Source organism: Natrix helvetica (genome assembly GCF_964273705.1).
Source record: "Natrix helvetica genome assembly, chromosome: 12".
NCBI lineage: Eukaryota > Metazoa > Chordata > Lepidosauria > Squamata > Natricidae > Natrix > Natrix helvetica.
The window spans coordinates 19,918,985-19,939,983 of NC_138556.1; the positions used below are offsets into that span (position 1 = coordinate 19,918,985).

Sequence of the window (20,999 nt, forward strand, 5' to 3'; positions counted from 1 at the left end):
AGAAGAAATAGACTGCAAGTACAGAGGCGGTTGTCATGCCTGCAAACCATCTTTTCTTTTGGGACTTCAGGCCAGCCACACTCTCTATCACAGGAAACTGGGAGGGGGGATTATGTGAAGTTGGGTAATGTGTAGCCATAATAACATTCTTCTTAGAAAGTCAAGGTCATCTTTGTCTCTGCACCTGGCCGGAACTGGATGGGAAGAATCTGTCTTCATGGCACTGGAAGATTGGGCGGGAAGCTTTCAGATTCAGGTTTTCCCAGATGTGCCAACATGGCTGTCTTAATAATTTGGAACTTTGAGGAATCCTTTGCCTCGGACTCCGATTTTATTTCAGATGCTATTTGGAACCCTGACAGTAACCCAAATCTACCTTAAAATACTTCACCAGCTACCCCGAATCTCGGGGCGCTGTCCGGGATCCTGAACCCCAGCGTGACAGCAGTTATAGATTGGGAAAAAAATACCCACTCACTCTCTCAACCAATCCCACTTTTTTCCTAGTTGTATTGGTTACCATTTAATACACTGCTATTGGACAAAGTCAGTAGACTACAGGCCCTTAAGTTATCTCTGCAGGAAAGAGCCATTATCGTCAGACCACACATAGATTTTAATGGAATCCCAGCAAATAAAAGGGATACCAGAGGAAATCCAATGGGCCTTTAGCTGAGAAGGAGGAGAGGTTTGCAGAAGGGAATACTGTTTTGTCACTCCTAAGGGACGATTCCCATGTCTCATCTCTGGCAAGAAAATGTATGAACCCGGGAACCCATGGGGCACACCACTCACCACCAATGGGAGCTGAATTTCCACGCCGACTAAGCACTGGAGGAAAGGGCACACCGTTTCTCGCCCAAAGAGAAGTTGAAGTCAAAAATTATGAGCAACAGCAATCCAGTGCTTTGCTGGAAATTGGGTCCACCTGCCCACAGAAACAAGGTCAAAGGTAAGTAGGATGAGTAAGGTGACTTCTGGAAGTCTTTTTGTTTTCGAGAATGTGCCTCTGAGATGTTTTCAAATTCCCAAATAGCTTTTGATTTATTCAAGCGTCCTGGAACTTCTTGAACTTGGGAAGCGACATTTGTAGAACAATGTAGAGTGAGAAGAAACGGACCTTCTGTTCCTATCTCATAAATGGGGATCTTCAATCAAGAGAGGGTTAGAAAGAGGTTCAAAGACATCTTTGAAGGGACCACCTGAATGTATCTAGCTTCCAAGATTCCATAACCTAACCTTGTTTCCTTATAATTAATCTGACTAACAAGACTTTGGGAGGTCTCAAGAACTAAGTTAAGGACAGGTCATCATGGAGAAAATCTATAAATGTGGCCACTAAGAGTTGACACTGACTTGATGGCACATAATCAACCAATTACTTAATCCAAGCATTCTTTGGCGATCATTAGGGGTTTATCAGGAGATGGCTCACCACTGCTCTCTTGGTCAGCTGGCTCTCAAGATCTTCCATAAATGATGGTTTATTACTTTCTAGATAATCACAGCTGCTGTAGGCCATACTGAGCTAGAGAACTGAATGGTTGAACTCAAGGTTGAAAAAAACCAAATACTTAACAATCAGGACAGGTCAATATCAAAGTCAGGAATACAGAGAGGCATTGAGCCTGTCAACTCTCTCAACCCATGTTCCCAAAATTTCTTCCTCTACGATTATACAATTTAATATATGACAGCTCTGAGATGACTAGATGTCCTTCCAAAATTATTCATGGAAAAGGATCATGTGTAATTGGTAGATCTCCAATTCAATCCAATCAAAGCAAATCCACCTTGAGACACGAGCCGGTTAGCATTAGAAGATAATAAAACCATCTGGGAAATATCTGTAAAAGATACCAGGGAGGGAAGACATTAATAATACACAAGGGGTCATTTAAATAAAGGCCTTCTCCAAAATGTTTTTCCTTTGAAGACTGGCTGTTATTTGGAGACAATAAGCAGATTTTTTAATGTGGTTTGCGGCATATTGTGTTGCCTTTTGTAGAGTTGCTTTATAAATAGATTAATGTGCCAGGTGGGCACATGAGAAATCAGCTTTAAAAGATTGTACACAGAGTTTTCCAAAAGCTGTATTGCCATGCACCCACAGACCTTTCCAATTATTACACCTGGCTGGAAGATAAAACCACCCGTCAATCATTTCAGCAGATATTCAGGGGAGCTTTCCCTCCCCCTCCTCAAAATGTCAGCAACATCTTTTATTATTATTAGCCCTACTCCTTCGGTGCCAAGAGAACTATATTTTCAATTTAATCTCCCTCCATGTCATGAAGGATATTAAAGCTAAACAGGGGACTTGACTTACAGCCGTTTTCCCTTTCGGTCTGGAGCTAAAACATCACCATTGGCAGAAATCTCCTTCAGGTAGTTCCCAGACATGAGGATGGATTAGGTAAAAGCAGAGCAGGAAATCAGAGGTTACCACCACCTACCTGGTTTTTATACCTTCAAGGGGCTTATGGGTAAAGGAACCCACTCTCATGCGGTGGGCTCTCTCCTGAGGACCTTCTTCTGGAGAGAAGCTCCACACTCTGACTTGGAGTGGACAATCTTTGAAAGACTGGGAACAGCAACATAGCCTCCTGATCTTCTGGAGGACATCAGGAGACCATCTAAGCATGTCTTCAGAAGGAGCTGACTCTGCTTCTTAGCTTTTTTGGTAGGATTCAGGGTCAGAAGCTGAACTGGAGAACTTCCAGAGGGAGGCAAACTGCTCTGATTCCCATCTTCACCATCCCCCAAAGTTTAAGAAATAAATCAAAAATAGGTGTCAATTCTACCACCTTGTGACTCTGTTTTGGTGGCATGAGCTTGGACATATCTCCATGCTTTCCCCATGCCTGTCCCACAGCACTTTTTCTTCTGCTGAGGGGTCACTCCTTAGGACTAGGCGGACAAGACAATGGGGTCAGTATTTCTCCTACCAAGCCATTGATTGATGGACTATCGGGCGTACAAGCAAGCATCATCCCGACATCCCACTTAATTCTTTCTCTTCCTAACAAGCTGAATGCTGGTAGCTACTGATATTAAATCACACAGCAAGATTAAATGAACAAACGATGTCTAGGAAAAACAAGAAAGCAGCACCAGAGGAAAAACACATGTTGACTGGCTGTGCAGAAACATAAGAGTTTTAATTAAGAGGCGATCAATGAAGCAACGGGCAACGCTCAGCATGGAACAGGAAGAGACGGAAGCTTGTTTGGTTAAAATGTAACGTTAATGAATAAGAACGTAAGACTTTGCTGGACACTGGTGCTCCTTACAAGAGAATGCACCTAGTTGAATATCCCTCGTATAGGAATAGACTAGAGAATATTTTCCTGAAGTATCACTCCTGGCATGCCTGGCCAATGTGAGTGGTTGATGGGAATTGGGATTCAGAAATATCCAAAAGCCCATGTTCCCCATCCCTGCCATTACCTCTACATTGGGAACGTCTTGCCCATTAAATACAGTAAATGGTTCACTTGGGCTTTGACGGAGAAAATATCTCAAGATGTGAAGCTCCTCAACTGTTATCTTGGTCCTTCCTCCAGTGCCAATAAATTGGTTATGAAGGTCCAAGGCAGAATGAATTTGACATTAACAGAGTTGGAAGGGTCCAACCCCCCGAAGCTGAGAACTCTTGCAAAAAAATTGCTGCCCCCCCCTCCTTTGGAAATCAAAAGGTGCTTTACTGAAGTGCACATCTTTGAATTTCCTCGTCTGAACACTTCCTATAAGCTTGATTGGCATCTCTCCTGGAAATCAGGCACCCGAGGGCAGAAATAGCATCCGGCAAGAACTGGCGGTTTCCCGGAATGTGTGGGAAGGATAAAAACCCTGGAGAAGCAACCAGTGAGGACGTGCAAAATAGAAGCAATCTGTGGAGGCTGTTGCAATGATGGATAGAGCTGCGAAGAACGTTCCTTCAAAATGATGAGCGGGACAGATGGTGGAAGCTCAGAGAACGCCAAGAGGGAGGAGGGAGCCCAACACCTCGATATTTCAAAAGAAAAAGGACACAGAACCTCCTTGGGAGAAGGCCCCTTGGATTTCTCTAGGCCGGGGGTGGGGGTGGGGATGGGGGGGAAACCACGACCCTTGTATGACTTGTGGACTTCAACTCCCAGAATTCCTGAGCCAGCGTAGGAATAAAGCAAAGGACCTTGATAACAATGTTTTACTTATTTATCAGACTTGTAGGCTGGTCCTCTCGCCAAAGGCGACTCTAAGCGGCTTGTGGACATTGAATAAATGCAGTACAAAAGATGAAAAGCAATAAGTAGACCTCCAATTTTGAAATTCAATTAAAATAAAACTAAGGAAGGAGGGGCGAGAGCAGCGTGGGCACTGGGAGGAGGTGGGCACTCCATTAGCCCCCTTCCCAATGTGTTCTATCCCACACGGGTAGCCCTTAGGACCACAATAGGAATCAGATCCACCATCTCCTTTGGCCACCGTTGGTTTCTCTAGTCTAGTCAATCTATTGCCTTTTTTTGTTTTTTGTTTTGCTTTTCAAACAATCCCCCAGAATCTGCCTTCCTTTAACCGCAATCTGTTTTTTTTGTGTTCTGCAATACAACAATTTCCCCACCCCCCCTCGACAGAACAGTCTTTTAATTTCTCCCAGTATATTTTTTCACTGGCCAAGTTCTTTTTCCTTAATGGTAACATGTTATTGCTTCCCTTTTTAAAAGGCATTTTATTAGGCCTTTTGTTGTCCTTCTGTGCCAACCCAAGGACTGTAGCTGAAGAGCATCTAATAACTGGTTTCATGTAAAACAAAAAACAACAACATGTGCCATGCTGAATTCTTTGGGTGAACTGCAGGGAGGATGAGCTACAGAAAGCCATGTCTGCAGATGAATGCAAGATGACAAATCTATGGAACAAATTAGCATGAAGTTGAGGCAGAAATGAGGTGGCCTCGTATCTCCCAAAACACATGTGGAACATCTGATTCTCAGTTCACACTCCATCTCACAGCACGGATGAGTCTCAGCTCTGTCACCCCAACAGTTGCTTTGTAGTGGACTTTAGGAATCCAAAACACCACCTTTATCTATTTCCTGAATGGATCTAAGGTGGAGAATCTGGACCATATGTTAAGCAGCAATTCAGAAGATACCAGAATCTAGGCAACTAAATTCAGTGCTAAATTGGCACCAGATAAGGAGCAACGGAATTCAAACAAGGGCTGCACTGAGGCCATTTGCAGCCATGTAAGGACTCTAGGCTAATGACTTGTTTAACTCCACCCTCCCTCTCTGCCTCTTCTTCTCCTACATCGGGACCCAACAAGGTTGCTTCCCCCCAATTAATCTACAGTGAAAAGGAAACTCCAACCAGCTGGAAAATCAATCCAGGACACACAACCTAATAACAACAGTGAGACTGAACCAAATGATTCCTGCATTTGAAAGTCACCCTTCTTCTCTTTTCTTCTCATGAGGAAGGGGCTTCTTAACCAGTTGTCCTTCTCTGAGATACGCTGAGATCTCTCTGCTCTGCCAGACACCAACGTTGCTCTTTGGAAAATTGCCAAACGCAACGGGGCAGCTCTGCCAAGGTGAGATTCTCCTGTGTGTGTGTTGGCACACTAAAGTGAGAAGAAGGAATCCAAGGTTTCCAGAAGAAGTCATGGCATTACATTGTCATTCAAACAAGCTGGGGGTGCACACGCTTTCTTCCGCTGCCTGCTGCTTTCCATGGAAACCATTTTAAAAAAAACCACAGAAAGATAGAAGCTGCCGTAAAAAAGGGGGTGGAGGAATAAGAAAGCCTCTAAGAAAACCTTTTGGGAGTTTCCAAGTTCAAGTCCCACTGCTTTCCCTTCCGTAGAGGGAGCTTCTGTTAAGATTTCCAACTAAACCTTTCTTGGTTGACCCTTTTTGCAATGTTTGATTTTGGGGATACTGAATGAATCACTTTCTCTCCCCACTGCTGAGTCCTTGGAAGTGTTGGGCTCTGATGTATCCATCACGGCCTTTCCCGGTAGGATGGTTAAGGGATATTTGCACCCTCCAACTCATATACTGAAAGCTCCTCTTAATGAGGGCAGAAAGAACGTAAAAATTGAGACGCCCTAATCAAAGAACCAGAGATCAAAAGCAATCTGTCTCTGCCAAGCAGGAGAAAATATCTCCAGAAGGTACCCTGGTTTAGTTACTAGAAATAGGATGGAGCATCAGAGAAAGAGACAAAATGTTGTCATCTTTGCCTCCCACAAATTAAAACACTTTTAACCTCAGAATTAAAAGAAGATAGAGCCTGAAAGCGCTACCTTACACTCTCTGCCTCCTTGACTTGGTTTCCCAATCTTCAAATGGGACATGTGTTGTTTGAGAGATGAAGAAAACTTTTCGGGCACCAAACCGGTAGTAATGCCAGCAGGAACCCACCCGTCAACAGTTCAGCGGTTCGAATCCCTACCGCCGTGTAACAAAGTGAGCTCCTGTTACTTGTCCCAGCTTCTGCCAACCTAGCAGTTCAAAAGCACATCAAAAATGCAAGGAGAAAAATAGGAACCACTTTGGTGGGAAAGTCGCAGCGTTCCGTGCGCCTTCGGCATTGAGTCATGCTGGCCACATGACCACGGAGACGTCTTTGGAGGGCGCTGGCTCTTTGGCTTTGAAATGGAGATGAGCCCAACCCCTAGGGAATGACTAGCACATATGTGCAAGGGGAACCTCTACCTTTACCTTAATTTAAACGGAAGCATCGCTTTGAAGAGCTTCAACAGAGCCACTCAGGCTGAATGCCTAATCATTTATACAACCAAATAAATGGGAATGTATTTGCAGATTAGCGCAACGTGTCCAAACTTCCAACTTTAGCTCAAATAACACAACATCGTGTCAGGGTAAAGAACCTGAAATGACTCAGCTTCGGAAAGGTGCAAATTCACACCCTCAGCAGAGGAATGTTTTGGGTCCCTTCTCTTTAGCACGTCTTCGCAGGAACGATTTGTAAGGATAAACAGATCTTTACATAGCCTTGTTTTGGGAAAAACGGATTGAAGGCGAGCGTTGGTTCCTTAATAGTTGAAGAGGAGGATGGGGAAAAGGAAGTCCTGCAAGTGGGCAATCCATGGAATCCTAGGGCTGGGAGGAACATTAGAGGTCTTCTAGTCCAACCCCCTGCCCAAGCCAGGAGTCCTTACTCCACCTGGACAAATGGTTGCCCAATCTTTTCAGAATATGTTGGACTTAAAGTCTAATACATGTTGGACTTGGCATCAAATTTTGTAGTGTACAAAGTCCTCTTGTTTCCCACCATCCTAGACCAGGATTTCTCAACTTCAGCAACATTAAGATATGTGGACTTCAAATCCCAGAATTCTGGGAGCTGAAGTCCACCCATTTTAAAATATCTGAGATTTTGAAACATTGTTCTAGACCAGGGGTCAGCAACCTGCGGCTCTGGAGCCACATGTGGCTCTTTCATCCCTCTGCTGCATCTCCCTGTCATTGGTTGGCTCCACCATGGGTAGGGTAACAAGGCTTTTGGTTAGGACAGGAAAAAGGATGCCAAGCTAGGAGGAGACTCTATGGCGGGGGGAACCAGGCTTCTGGTTGGCTCCAGAATTAACAGGGGGCTTCCGGTTAGGACCTTTGTGGCTCTTTGAGGGTTTACGGTTGCCAACCCATTTGTCTTGACCTGGTTCCGTTTCCATCCTTCTTACTAGTGGTGGGAGCAGAGTAACCACTTGGATTTCCCATATACAACTCTGAAAGATCAATTAATGCCAGGCATCGAGTTCAACCATCCAACAAGCCTTCAACAACGTTCCAAATCATTAGAGAAATTTCTAATTGGCTGCTGCGGAGGGAATATCCATGCGGTTACAGCAAATCGGTTCCGGTACAACTCCGGGAAAGATGCTGACTTTCTTGAACTGTTTGGCCCATGGCAAGAAGTATCAGCAAAACCAAAAAGGGGAAAATAAACAAAAATAAAGAAATGAAATAAATCAAATGTTAGGGCGGTTTATTGCAGGAAGCTCTCGCCTGTGTTGAGGTTCCTCAAAGCTCACTTCGTTTCTACCCCAACCGCATTCGAAGATTTTTCTAAAGTGCAATCAATACTCAGCATTAGCCAGCTGAAGAGCAGCTGCCAATTCTAAATAGGATCAAAAGCCATCACCTTACTAGACTTCCATCAGATTCAACAGATCATATCAGACGAGACTTAAATAAGCGAGGGAAGGTTTAAGAGTCCGATCCTGTCCATTCACATTAAGAACAGAAGTCCTTAATGGGAATGATAGCAAGTGTTCCAATACTTGAGTGGCTCCTACAAAGGTGAGGGGGTCACCTTATTTTCCAAAGCACCTGAAGGCAGGACAAGAAACCATGGATGGAAACTAAACAAGGAGAGAAGCAACTTAGAAGTAAGAAGAAATTTCCCAATGGTGAGAGCAATCAAATTCAAGATGCTAGTCAGATGAAACACAGATGCTACAACACTTCACAAGGAGTCCCTTTTTTCTTTCCCAGAATCACCCCCTCCCACAAGGACTGGCAGAAACCCCTGAAGCGACACCAGAGGTGGGTTCCTACCGGTTCGGACCGGTTCGGCTGAGTAGGTATTAACGTGGCCTGCCATGCTCCCGGCCTGGTTCTATCGGCGGTGGTGCCATCTTGATTTTCGATTCTGCGCATGAGCAGAAGAATCTTCATTGCAGAAATTTATTTTTCCCCCTTTTCTAACATTGTGTCATGCACACATCTTCTTAGGTGCACAATGTGCATGCGCTTAGAGCAAAGAATTTTGCACGACAAACAGGCAGTAATGCTGGCAGCAGCACACCCCTGAGAGACACCCCTAAACTGGGGGGGGGGAGGTGTTTCTCCCAGCCACCTATCAACCCTCACTCCCCTGCTGCAAACATCCCTTTCCCTCCCTCCCTCCCTCCTCTCATCTTGCGGTACAAGGACCTGCAAATACAGGAGAAGGTCTTCGCTGCCTCCCCCAAAGTGGGGGCATCACAAACCTGGGCTGCCCACTTTTGAGATGGTGGCGTGAAGCAGAGGCTGGTCTCTTTCGGAGGGCAAGACCAGGCAGGAGCCCACTTCCAGCAGAGATGCAGCAAAGGGAGGGTTAAACGTCCATTTCAGCAGCCACCCCAGCGTGCTGCCTTGTTGTCTTGCAGAAGTATCTGGAAGCTAAATTCGGAGAGCCGGAGATGCTTTCTGAATGAATAAGCGGCTCTCCGATCTGCCAAGAGCTTGTCCAGCCAACGGTGGAAGGGCTGCATTGGCAGGCAGCAAAGCGTTTTCCAGCAAAGATGGCCTGAGAGGGGCTGGGGGAAGAAAACTCCAAGTTTCTGCCATGATTTGGAAGAGAGAGAGAGAGAAAGAGAGAGAGAGAATGGAGCCTGGAGGACTGGGAATCGTCCAGCGTGACTAGAGTTTCAAGAAAGAGAAGATTGCAAGAAAAATGAGGGTTTTTGACCAGAGAGAGAGGAGGGGGATTAGAGAGCCTGCCTGCAAACCACAGCTGTCCCTGCAGATGGCCTAGGACTGGCCATTAACCTGGAGAAGCTGCAACTGTTTGATGGACCACCATCTCACAGATTACAGATTGACTACCTAGCTCCTTAAAAAAATCTGGACTTCAACTTCCAGAATTCCCCAGCCAGCATATTCTCAAAGTACATTAAACAGGTTGTAGAATATGATCATCAGTAGAGGGAAAGATGGAATAGACCAGTTTGTATGTGTACTTTTGGTTTTTCTTACCTATGTGTAGGACTTCACTTCTCTCTACATTGAATTCATTTTGTTAGATACGGGCCAGTGTTCAAGTCTGTCAAGATCCATCTGGATCTTGAGCTTATCTAAAAAGTTTTGATCTCCAACACCTCCCCGATTTGCACTAAAGCTTCATCAACCCACGCCCTGTGACTGCTTCCTCCATCTTTCTTCATCCAACTTCACAATGCAACACACCAACACTTCACAACACACCCTTGCCCAAGATGGGGCCACCCATTTCGGCTCAGCCAATGTTGTAGCCTCCCCCCCTCCCCCGGCGCCTGAAGCTAATCTAGACAGATGTTATTTCTCTCGGGTCTTCTTCTTCTTCTTCTTCTTCTTCTTCTTCTTCTTCTTCTTCTTCTTCTTCTTCTTCTTCTTCTTCTTCTTCTTCTTCTTTCTGCTTTCTTCTACTGTTCTTTTTTATCTGATATTTGGAAGGAGCGGAAGATGCCAAAAAGGCTTCGAAACCAGCTTTAAAAAAATGCATCTCAGTACTGCAGAGTTACCTAAACATTTCCCTGGCTTTGGAGAAGCCGAATGAGAAGGTATTCCTATTGCAGAGAATCTAATTTGGAATACGGTGATCGATAAGTATAATGAAGCAAAGAAATAGCTTAATGCATCACTAAACACTCTGCATGCTGATAAAACTAATACTTATTCATTTGTTATCATTTTCACACGGATAGGAGTTCCCCAATTCTCTCAAGATCTCCCACAAATCTCTACTTTTATTACAAAGCAGAGGAGCCAGGAAACCTGGTTTCAGAAACCCAGATACTAAAGAGATGAAGACCAGTTAAAGCCATGGACGGCTTTTTATCCAAAACCAGCAAATAGCATTGAATGGAAGCAGATGAGTGCAAAATAACCACCCCATCCATATGATCCATGGTGACCCAGGTTGTCACTTCAGTGTAAACTCCAGAAGTTTCAACTGTCTGAGCCAAACAACCTGAAATTCACTCCTCCCTCAAACTAGTTTGCCATCTCCAACTGTGTAAGTAAGTACCAACCGGCAGAATTTAATCTGTATCACTCACAGGGCTGATTCCAGTAAGGAGAACAGAGCAAGTGCTGTTGTTTCCTTTGTAGACAAGTGTTTCCAAGTTTTGTCAACTTGAAGATGTGTGAACTTCACCTCCCAGAATTCTCAAGGCAGCATTGCTCCTTCCCTACCTACCCATCTCCAAATATTCCGCAGGTAGTTCTTGACCTGCAACCAGTTTGTTGAATGAACCTATGTCCTGTATTCACATGTACAACCGTTGCACCAGCCTCGTGCTCACAATCCCACAACTTGGCAACCAGCTCTCATGTACAACTGGTTGCAGCATCTTTGAGTCATACAATTGCAAGCTGGCTCCCTGATTTGCAACCTTTTCTGCCAGTTCTGGCAAAAAGACGCCCATTGTGGGTGCTGGATTTGGTTCACGATCATCGCTATAAAAATTGTTGTAAAATCAGGTCCAGCTTGACCTATGATGGAAATTAGGCTCACGGAAATGTAGCCGTTAAGGACTACTGCTACTTCTATAGAACAAGAGAAAGGGAGCTGCACACAGACACATACACGCCACGCCTTCTGCAGCCCTCTTCCACCAGCCCTGAATGCATCATCTGTTATATTATTAGAGCCTGTTAAGATTTACAAGGAGCTGTTGCTCCAAAGCCCTTTGGGGGGGGGAACGGAGGGGTGGGCGGGCTGGGAAGGCGCTCCAATTTGTCATGCAAACGAGACTCCCTTGCCTGCAGATTGAAGTTCTTCATCATTTATTTTGGAAGGGGAGTTGTCAAGTCACCGCGACAAAGGAGATTTATCCCACACTGCTCTTGGGCAGAGCTTTCCCTTACCCTAAGATATATAACATCTCGGGGTCAAGAAATATCACGCACAGACACACATCCCAGCTGACCCCAAAGGCTATGAAACTGACAGAGGCTGTATATCTGCCTTGGAGCAATTCAGCTACTTAATGGCAGAGGGAAATCACAGATCTTCTGGTAGATCTAGGCCAGAGAAACAGTGTAGTGGAATATAGTCTGGATTCCCCAAAGAGAGGGAGGGGCTGCATCCCAGAGGGTCAAGAGACAGCAAAGGATCCCAGAGGGTGGGATTTCTTGGAGATGTTTCATGACCCAGCTAGGTCACCTCATCAGTACTAGAAAGGTGTGGGGATTGCAGAGTAGAGAAGGAGATGAAAAAGAGGAGGAGGAAGAGGAGATGACAGCAATCTCCTTGGTGCTCTCTTGAGCTTGATGGTTGTCTTGCAAATGTTTCATTACCAAACTAGGTAACATCACTGCTGATGCACTGATAATGTTACCTAGTTCAGTCATGAAACGTTTGCAAGAAAACCACCAAGCTCAGAGAGGACCAAGCAGCCCACAGTCCACCCCTGAGCAACAAAGGTTCTCTTCTATCATTTCTCAGAGCAAATACTTCATGAGGTTGCTTTGATTTAGTGAGATTTTTGCCTAGAGGTGAGGAACAATAAGGGAAACTGGTTAGAAGGAATTCTGCATGCTTTTCTTAGTTTGGGGGGGGGCTTGCATTCTTGAGCCATTCTGAACCCCTAGTTTGGGGTGTTTCCTTTGGCAACAAGACAGACTTTTGCTTTGCCCTGTCTTCTAAGATGGTTGGGGGTTTTGGGGGTAGGTTGGGCTGAAAGACTAGCCAAAACACCTGGCGCTTGCATGGCAAGACAGTTGGCTAGAACTTTAACTGCTACACCCTGCTGCCTTTGGACTCAACTCCAGCTCTATTCGGATTGATTAATTGATTGGAGTCATTTCAGAAGAGAAAGTGGACATTCAGCGCTGCCATTACACTGATGGTTCTCCCTCCCTTCTCCTGGCCAGTTGAGATTAAAAATTCCACACTCTGAAGAATTTGAATTGCCAGAGATGGTAGGAGAAAATTACTATTCAGCTCCGTGAGGGGGAAAAATAATAATAAAAGCTTAACGTTGGAAAGATGAGGATTTATAAAAAACTGTTCCCCAGTGACATCGTGCAAACGTTGCCTTGGCAGATTCTAAATCCTGCTGTCTAAGTAATCTCTCTAAACCTCCAAACCCAGCGGTGAAGGCACAGGCGATCCATCTTGCCCTAACGCTTTCTCTGAAACGATTTGATAAAGGGAGAAATCAGAGCACACACACACACACACGCACGCACACACACACACACAGAGGGTGGGGAGGCTGACTCCCTAAAAGCTGACTGTTGCTGGGGAAAGACAGGGAAGTGGCAGAGCTGACTGAGATCCTGGTTGGAGACATCTTCTGAATGGCTCTTACAGACAGAGGTCCACCATGGATTGGTTCCAGGAGGAGGCTACAACTCAAGCTACATGTCTTCATGCACCAGCTTCTAGGACATGCACAACGGGGTCCTGGGAAGAGGCCGAGAAGGTAAATGCTGCCATGTACCATTGGAAATGAGGTCATGATGCTTGGGAGGGCCTTCAGAGGTAGCTTCTGAGCCTTTGATCTTGCAACTCTACTCATGCCAGATGCCCCAGTTGTTAAGGGACCATGGAGTTCCACCATCTAAGAGTCCAGGGGGTTCCTCCACATTGTATTCTCTGGCCCTTCAATCCACATACCAAGAGGACTGGCTGCAGAACCAGGCTCTGGATCCGACACCATCTGGACAGCCGCTTCTCAAAGGCCTTTGAACCTCCTTACGCATCAGCAGCCACCAACCACTGGAGGCCACCTTCCCTGGGAGAGGATGTGAGCCCTGTGTGACCCCACAAATGCTCCTAGAACCCTCCTTTATTGTTGCAGGATATATAGGACACAGGATCTGAAAGTCTGGGAAATTTTCTCTCTGCCTCCTATGAGATGCAAGAGAATCAAGGCAAGGAATCCTGAGTTTCTTTCTTACTGTTTCCTCTATTTCAGGGCCAAGACGGGGTTGATGCAACATTCCTTCCTTCCTTCCTTCCTTCCTTCCTTCCTTCCTTCCTTCCTTCCTTCCTTCCTTCCTTCCCACTCTCTTCCCTCACATGTCTTCCTTCCTTCCATCATTTCTCCTTTCCTTCCTTCCTTTCTTGATTTATCCTTTACTCCTTCCCGCCCTTTCTTTCTAGGAAGCAATCACCCTGATCCAAGCAAATTATTCTGAGATTTTGCCATGTCGAATCACTTTGTTCATCCCAGGTCCTCCCCATTCACACAAACGGGTTGAGATGAGTTTTTCCTCCACTGCCAAAGAGGGGACTGGAGCATTGATGTTCTTCCCAGGAGTTAAATATTCGTAATAATGTTTTTGGGGTTGAAAACATTTCTAATTAGTTCAGCTGTTAGCAGATGGCTCCAGTTACATTGAACGGAGGGGGGGGGGGGCAGAAAAACGCTCATTGAAGACATTCTAATGGAGAGACCTATTTACTCTAATGCCAAAGTATTTTTAAAAACCCCAAACGAATGCATCGCTCCTTTTGACAAGTGCATAATAAAGCTTCATCAAAAGCAGATGATTTTTTTTTGTCTCATCCATATATCTCCTAGTAGAAATTGTAGTATTTATGTGAAATGGGGCTTAAGCTGCATATTTGAGAATCTAAACACAGCAAGCCTGTGAGTAACCAGGCATGGCATTGGTGGGTTTTTACATTCCCAACACAGCAGGCCTATTTCTTTTCGTTTTCTCTTTTAAAAACATGTTGTTTTAATAAAATCTGCATTTTTAAGAAAGAAAGGGCTGCAAAATCTGTTCTTACGTTATATACGCTACATACACATACAAACACACACCATGCATGAATTTGAAACCAAAGAACTGATTATTTTTGTACCAGGAAAACGGAAAATCACCAGCAGGAATCTCTCTCTTTCAAGCACTTTAGGGCACATTGAGTTTCTTTTGCTGTTTCCATCCGCAGCTATTTTGCTTTGATCTTTTTTCCCCCCCAAAAAGAGAAAAGCAGAAAGATTGGAGGGCTGGACAAAATGAGGGCTGCAAATGGTACAGGCAGCTCTTGTCTTACAGTCCTTTAGCAACCATTCCAAGTGACAAGGGCACTGGGGGAAAAAGGTTGCCCCTTGGCAAACCTCATTCTAAAGCAAGGGAAGGGGCACACAACCCTTTGATGAAAAGAGGGAATAAAGCGAAGCCCAAGGAAGAAGTAATTGAATTTGAATGAGGAACCTGTTTTTTTTGTCCCTGACCTGCAGATTTCCTTAATCGAATGTAAGGGACTAGAAACCCAGCCGGGGTGAAAGCCAAAGGTCTCATGGTGATGGGAAGCAGGTGCAAAGAGGAGACGTTGGCAAAAGACCCCTGGGGAAAGGAACAAAGCGCTTTCCGGTCATCTACACATGCACCATGGGGGGGGGGGTTCAATTGTTTTTTATTACCTGCTCTGTGGGCATGGCTCATTTTGTGGGTGTGGCCTATTTTGTGGGCACGGCTTGGCAGTCATGTGACTGGGTAGGCATGGGCAACTTGTAAAATGTGGTGAAACTCACTTAACAACGCTCTTGCTTAGCAACCAAACTTTTGGGCTCAATTGTGGTCATACGTTCTCTTTTTCTTTCTTTCTTTCTTTCTTTCTTTCTTTCTTTCTTTCTTTCGTTCTTTCTTTCGTCTCTCTCTCCCTTTTTCTTTCTCTTTCTCTTTCCTTCTTTCTCTTTCTCTTTCTTTCTTTGTCTCTCTCTTTCTCTCTCTCCCTCCCTCCCTTCCTTCCTTCCTTCCTTCCTTCCTTCCTTCCTTCCTTCCTTCCTTCCTCTCTCTCTCCCTCTCTCTCTCTCTCACACACACACAGACATGCCATCTCTGCCAGCCCGTCAGGCTTTGCCTCCCTTTTTTTCGCAGAGAGGAGGAGGCGTCTCTAAAGGCATTGTTGTGACTTCCCAAGTACAAACCTGACATCAATTCACTTATTTGACATTGAAGCCAAATATAAACCGAGCCCCTCCTAAAAGCTCCCATTGATTATCTGCCTGCTTTTAAGCGTTTGGGGGGGGGGAGATTGAATTACCTCCCACGCAAGATTCAATGCTTCCCCTCCACGCCCTCCCATATCCCACCCCCGACCGCTCAGGGCCTGTTCATTCTGCTGGCCAAACTGAAAGTGTGGGATATTTTATGGAGAAGAGACACCAGCGCACTGCATTGCATGCGAAGCCCCAGCTCTCCCTTCGAAATCAACCGGGAGCAGCAAATGGGAGAGACGTTGTTCCCCCTGGAACCTGCTGTGCAGCTGCTCCTCTCAGCAAACCGTCCTGGATAACAGGACAATATTCCGAGTTGGTGGATCTTAAGGTTATTTCCTTCCTTCCTTCCTTCCTTCCTTCCTTCCTTCCTTCCTTCCTTCCTTCCTTCATTCATTCATTCATTCTCTCTCATCTGTCTTCCTTCCTTTATCTTCCCTTCCTCCCTTTTTTCTCTCTATTTTCTTCCTTCCTTCCTCATCTGTCTTCCTTCCTCCCTCTCTCCCCCATCTTCCTGCCTTCCTTCCTTCTCCTTCGTCTGTCTTCCTTCCTTCCTCTCTCTCCCTTCCTTCCTCCCACCCTCCTTTCTTCCCTCCCTCCCTCCCTTCCTCATCCATCTTCCTTCCTCTCTCTCCCTTCCTCCCCTTTTTTTCTCTCTCCTCCCTCCCTCCCTTCTTTCCTCATCCGTCTTCCTTCCTTCCTCTCTCTCCCCACCTTCCTTCCTTCTAACATTTCACTATTATTCTATTGTCTACTTAATTGTTCCTTGCATTCTACTCTTTATACCAAATTAATAATAACTAGCTGTGTCTCTTCTCCAGCTTGGCTGTTCAGTTGCAACAGCTTTAGATCTTCCAGTTGGTTCAGCTGTAAACCCGCCAAGGTTCTTCCTTGGATGGCAGAGGATTTCATCAGCTCCCCGTTTCAGGAAAAGGCGGCCCCAACCCCAGGAGAAATTCTTGCTCGGTTTGCAAAAATCCCAGCTTGGATCCTGGAGTGGCGTTCCTTAAAACAGAGGTGTCCACTTGGCCCCTTTAAGACCTGGTTGATGGTTGGGGAATTCTGGGAGTTGAAGTCCACAAGTCTTCAAGTGGCCAAGGTTGGACACCCCCACTCAAAAAAACAGAGGACCACCTTGGTGTTCCACTGTCAGGGTGCTGCAGCCTCCCATTCAGTATTCAAAGGGTCTCACCTCCAAGTATAGACATGCAGGATTCTGCTGTTAAACAAATACAACATTGTCGGCTAATGACTAAATTTTGGGGAAGAAATAATGCCCTTCTTTTTCATTTTCTTCAGCCACTGAAGGTCATACGTGATGTCCTTGCAAAGAGTCACTTCCACCAACAACGACTCTAATTGTCCTGGCCATCCAACCCTCCTATCTTCAGAATTGCGCTGAAGCCTCAGCCTCTAAAACATGGATGGGAAGGGGCAAGCTAGCAAGATAATCAATGGGTCAACTAATGTGCCTTAATTGCAGGAAGCACATCTGCAACCCCCCACCCACCCTCCCACTAGCCGCTCTTCACATGACCAAGCAGCAAAAGAGAGCTTCAGCTTTGCTCTAACCTGATGCCCTTGAGGTTCTCCAGGAGATGGTCTTCTGCAGAGGGCACCAGGCTGTTGCATGACACGGAGGGAGAGGCTCAGGGCCTTGGGCGGATTCAAGTCACATCATTTCATGCTGTCCATCAAACGTCCTCTGATCTTTCAGAAGCGAATTTGACAGGGCATTCTTCTACATCAAAATGACAGGCCAGTTTGCATCCCAAGCATTGACCCAACGAAAAATAACCGCTTGATAGCTCAAACTAAAACAAAGCACAATCCCTTAACCAAACTGATAGTCCTCAACTTGCAACCTTTCATTCAAAGTTACAACGGCGTGGAAAAAAATGACTTACAACTAGTCCTCTCACTTACGACATTGACACCCCATGGCCACAATTCAAGTACTTGCATCGGGATGTATTTCTAGCATCCCAGCTTACATGACGGTCTTTTGCGATCTTCCAACAAGCACAGCTCATGAGAAAGCTGGATTCACTTAACAACCAGATGACTCACTTACACAATTGCAGGGGCTCCTTAACAACCACAGCCAAACCAGCTCTCAAACTGGCACAAGTCACTTAACAACGGAAGTGCCGGTTGCCTAATTGTGGTCGCAAGTGGTGGACGACCTGGCTACATTACTTGTCTGAGTAATTAATCCATGGCCCCGCCTCTCTCCTATGATGGACCAATCCACCCTCTTCACCTGCTCCTCGAATCTGTCAATCAATGGTACCTTCGGTTTGCCACTTAGCTGCATTTCAACCAAGTTTCTCTCTGTCTCTCTCTCTCTCTGTCTCTCTCTCTCTCTGTCTCTCTCTCTCTCTCTCTCTCTCTCTCTCTCTCTCTCTCCGTCTATGTATATTGCTCTGTCTCTGTCTTTCTCTCTCTCTGTGTCGCTCAGTCCTCTGTGTGTGTGTGTGTGTGTCTGTCTGTCTGTCTCTCTCTTTCTCTGTGTATCTCTCTGTGACTCTTTCTCTGTCTCTTTCTGTCTCTGTCTCTTTCTGTCTCTGCCTCTGTGTATCTCTCCCCCCCCCCCCAACCGAGCTTTTGTACTAATGCTAGTGCAAGCATTGCCAAACCTGACCGCAGCCATCTCCGCCACTCTGGAAGAGTACCGTTTAATCACAACAACACCTTAATTGGAAAGGAGACATTTATTACTCCAGAAATTGAGCGCCAGGTAGATAATAAGGGGCCAAACCTCAGAATGCAAGCAACCTCTTTGTCCCCTGGAACCAGGTAACTGAAGGCTTGGTGGAAAGACTCAAATGGATGGAAAATAAAGCTTCTTTCGCCCGCTGGCTTCCTGTCTTTCTTTTGGAAAGAGCTCCGCTGGGCCCACAGGCAGCTCAGGCGCCTGGGGGGAGGGAGGGAAGAAGGCAGGGCCACGAGGGGCCATCCTGGGACTGCACTGGGACTGCACAAGATCTGCCTTTCTCTAGATTTATAGGGGCTGGTCTGTTCTTGGAAGGTGCCAAAGGAGTTTTCTGCAGCACGGAGATGTCTATAAGGCACTGTTTCTCAACCTTGGCCACTTTAAGAGGGGGGGACTTCAACTCCCAGAATTCCCCACTGGCTGGCTGGGGAATTCTGGGAGTTGAGGTCCTCCCCTCTTAAAGTGGCCAAGGTTGAGAAACAGTGCTTTAGAGCTGTATTGAGGCACGACATTTTTTAGTGTCATCAATGCTCAATGCAACTGTTGGCATAATCAACGCTTGAAAAGTGGGGAAGAAGACCCTTTAAGGCCCAGGGTTAAGAATGGAATTATATCGGACCAGATGATCCTCAAGCCAGCTGGGTCAAGAGAATTTCTCCTCCATTGCAAGCTGTTTTCAGGACCAGCCTGCCAGATTCTGCAACTCGTTTATCCCACCGGTCTTCCGTGAAGCTCCAGGAGACCCCACCCCCCATTTCCTTGCTCCCACAATAGCGTTAACAAAGGAAACACACCTGACACCTGGCCCCAATTAGGGTAGAAATGAGATCTGAACCCAGGTATTCACCGTCTTGGGTGAAGACGCTGGCATTAATGATAAAGCTGCTAGCAACTGCATTGCACACCAAATGTGGATTTTACCCTTATGGGTAACCATAATCCTTGATTGGGAAGATATTTTAATTCCAGGTAATCACGACCATAACTGAGCCCAAGATTTCTGTTGCTAAGCAAGGCAGTTGCTAAGAGAATTTTGCCCTATTTTTACGACCTTTATCACCACAATCGTTAAGTGAACCATTGCAGTGGTTAAGTTAGTCACCTGGCTGTAAAGAAGTCTGAATTTCGTCTGGGGACACTGCAGCAGTCCTAAGCACGAAAAACGGCCATCGGACTTTTTTTCTCAGTGCCGTCATAACTGTGAACGGTCACTAAAAAGAATTGTTATAAGTCAAGCACTACATTTATTTATTACATTTATTGGCTGCCCATTTCGTAAAGAAACGACTCTGGGCAGATTCCAGCATCATGGATCTGCAGAGAATTCAATCCAAAGGCAGTGCATTTTTCCTGGCAAGCAAGGCCCTTGGTTGCTAACCGCATTCTGAATGAATAAATAAAAGATCTCTTTTGCCATTTGATCTTGCAGGCTTTACCAAATCCATCCAGGGGGATGTAGGAGAGGAGGATCCCAAGGCCATCAGGATGACCCTATGGGAAAAGGGATCTAGTGGTGGGGGGCCAGCTGGATTTGGGACCTGGCCCTGCCAAGCATCCCATCTTGAGTTGTGCATGTATTTGGATGCAAAAGGAACACATACAGGGTTTGTTTTTTTTCACAAGCAATGCAACGATTATAATGCAAGTGTCACTCAGTACGTAAATGCAAGCAGCAGGATTATTTCCAAGTTGCAAATGCCAGAGGCTCTAAAACACTAAAGTGAAATACATTTATAAGCGCACAGCACGTTTTTGCCAGCCATTTAAGCCTTCCTACTGTTTTTCTCAATTTAGCATGAAGTGGAGAACCGGAGAGGGGAATCAATCCTGCTACACCCCCCCCCCCCACCCCCGGCCTGGATTGGGGAGAAGCATCATCCAGTCAGAACACACTTAGTGGGAAAGGGGAAGAGGGGGGGGAGAGTAGGAGAGAGGGAAGGAGAACCTCCCGGTTATAATTTGTCACACTGTTTACCCCACGAAAAAAAAAAAAACACCAAGCGGAGAATTTTTAATTGAGCCTTCCTCCCTACAGACCTCATTATGACGGGGAGGCAAAATCTCCATCAAAAGGCTGTGCTTTCAAGGCAGGGTCTTAAGAAATGAGGGGCGGGGGACAGGGGGGTTGTGTGGAAAGACAGGCAAAACTTGGGAGAAAAAAAAAGGGAGATGAAAGAGGGAAGGATCCTAGCATCTTAACGTCCTGGGATTTCCCCCCCCCCCCACCTTTAGCTTGTTCCAGAGCAAAACAAATGTGCACCCTCCCCCTTTTAATCCCCCCTCACCTCTGCAGAAGATGAGAAATAATGCCCCTCTGCCTCCCACCCTCCACCAATCCTGAGAAGGTTGGGAAACAGGTGGAAGGACAGCCCAATCCTTCTTGGTGGGTGTGCAGGGTGGTTTTTACACCTGGGGTGCATGATGTCTACCTCCAGGCCTTCTTAGGAGGAGACAGAGATAGAGAGAGGGTCTCCTAGGTTGCTGCCCCCAGCCCCAACCATATGCAGCCCCACAGATCTTTAGCCACCAGCAATCTCTGCCTCCCCCCAGCCCCAAACCAGCAGA

At 45.9% G+C, this 20,999-nt stretch overlaps 1 protein-coding gene across 4 annotated transcripts in view; it reads right to left on the minus strand.

Moving 5' to 3' along the window:
* APBA2 (amyloid beta precursor protein binding family A member 2) overlaps positions 1-20,999 on the minus strand; it is a 52,655-nt gene that overhangs the window by 30,405 nt on the left and 1,251 nt on the right. The window lies entirely within an intron of this gene.